Below are 2,587 nucleotides of genomic sequence, written 5' to 3' on the forward strand. Positions count from 1 at the left end.
AGAAAGAGATTGTGTAAGAGAGAGAGAGCAAGAGGTTTAGGAGGGAAACAGGTGGGCTCATCTGTTGATGAACGGAGCTGGGGGGGGCCGGGGTAGGCACACTAGTTCTCACATCTACTGCGTGCTACAGCTCTCTCTCTCTCTCTCTCTCTCTCTCTCTCTCTCTCTGTCTCTACCTCTCCATGAATAATGCAAGAGTCAGATTATGTCAGAGGAATTCACATTCTCATTCAGATTTAGTGTGCAGCAATGACCAAGGGCCGTTGCACCAATCCCTCAGTTTTATTGATTCAAAACCAGACAAGAAATATTTGATGAAATATAACACATTCTGGTTTCAAATTGAATAGGCCAATCTAGGATATTTCTGAGGTCTTTATGCTATTTGGTCCATTCAAATATTTAAGACAGCCTTTTTTCAAACTGGGGTCTGTAGACTCTGGGCTCCATCTCAAATATCCTGAGGGGCACCTATGAGTTTGCCGGTTTGTTTTGTATGTTTTGTTATTTTCTCTCCCTTACGTCTCGTGGCGTCGGCATGCATGATCGACATTTCCATGGGAACATTGATTGTTCCCGTTTGAACGCTGATCATGCCACTGAATAGCGTATTGAGCAACACCTGTTCTCCACTAATACACTCCCTCCTTAAGCCCTTCATGTTCTCAGTATCTTTGCTAGATTGTTGTTTGGTGTGAAGTAACTAACCTCACTCTCTCTGCCTGTCTCGTGTATCTGTTGGTTGCCCGCGTGTCGGGTATGTGGTTGCCTTCCTGTTCGCTTCGTGTCAGCTGGTCCGCTGCCTGTGTGTCGGGAGCTAGATTGCCCTACCCTGTTGAGCATTGTTCAGCACCTCACTAAGCTTCAACGGAAGATTCCACGAATCTATTCCTGACTTATGCACAATGCCCAAACTCATTCTACAAACACACTCTTCACAGATTGCCCCGGGCGTGGCCACAGTGTGCGCACTTCCCTGTCGTCTCTCTGCCGTTGCCGGGATCCTCGACATCCACGGTGACTGCTCACATTTATTGTAAATAAATCCTTTGAATTGTTCCTCTGCATTTGGTTCTGTTGTCTCGCTATTGCTCGTTAACCACATATACTCAGTTGGTGCATACATCCCTCGAAGTGCCATCTTTGTTTCATGAGAACTCTTTTTATGTTGCTTGCAAAAAAAATTATTCCATCAGAATACAAGACTACTTTAAATGTCTGTAAATTAAACTAGTTTTTTTCCACATAATGATGTAGTTATGACATCTACCAGTATAGGCTATCTGCTGAAGTTAACCAATCAAACCTTGACCCCCTAGTTTGGACAAACAGGTAGTCCCGCCCCAGTCTCATGAAATTGGTTGAGCCAGTGACGTTTTGAGTATATTACAAAGAATTTTACAGGAATAGTTTTTACTACTTAAATTACACATAAAACTTTAACATTTTATATCTGTCACCAATTATTCATGAGATCAGTCAGATGTTGGGCCTAGATTAATGGATACTGAAAATGTTGTACTGATATGGTAATTGATGACATGAAGAGTCACCTATTATATCCAGCGTGTATCCATTAAAGGGGTCATGATATGCCTTTTTTATTATTTAAATATGTTCCTTGAAGAAGTTTTGAGTTCTGAAACTTACAGTATGTTTTTATAGTACAATGACCTCTTATATGTCAAAAGTTCAAGTAAAATGTGATTCTTCATGTCATGACCCTTTAAACTAGGAAATTGACTCAATCTTCTGATATAAAGATCAGCGTCTTCTTTAAAATGAAGTTTGTTTCTGGCAAGAGAAATTCTCATTTTACAACAAATGGCAATGTTGCATTGCAAGTTTCATTTGACAAGCACACATGCACGCACACACACACACACACACACACACACACACTCTCTCTCTCTCTTTTCTCAGGCACATACAGACTTGTCTCACTGCCCCCTCACCACCCACCTTTTTTCAAGCAGTTGCTAAGGTGACGGCAAAGACTGCATTTTAATCAGATAATAAATTAAGGCAATGTTTTTTTCTTCTGTTCTACAAATGAATGCTTGGCCAATTTAACAGGTGAACATTTTTAAGATACTTAAAAGTTAAAAGGTTTAACAGGCAAGACAGATTTGAACATAAGGCAAATGCAGCATAATAATACCTACAAAATGAGATTCAGTTTCCAATGTTTTTAAGCTTTGAAAGAGCTCAATCACACCAATTCAGCAAAGCTGAGATGATATAACGTACACATGTTTATCTATGCTACAGTTATGTAAAACTACATTGATCCAATTACTTGGCAGATACAGTATCTGATCCACACGAACTAATGAGAAACCTGCCTCCCTCAGCGCTGGATTCGATTTTGATCTTATTATTCTTAAAAATGACCCAAAAAAAATGAAGAAAAAGAAAGAGCATGGATCAACCCTGCATCTACTTTACACATTAATATATGACTATTGACCATGCTCTTACATGCACTGAGAGCATAGGGGAAAGAAATTGAGTTCCAGGAATGGTACAAGCTTAGCACACAGTATCACATGTGCCTGTGTTTTGGTGTAACATGGATGGTAAAGTG

The sequence above is a fragment of the Xyrauchen texanus genome, chromosome 28 (assembly GCF_025860055.1).
Source record: "Xyrauchen texanus isolate HMW12.3.18 chromosome 28, RBS_HiC_50CHRs, whole genome shotgun sequence".
Lineage (NCBI taxonomy): Eukaryota > Metazoa > Chordata > Actinopteri > Cypriniformes > Catostomidae > Xyrauchen > Xyrauchen texanus.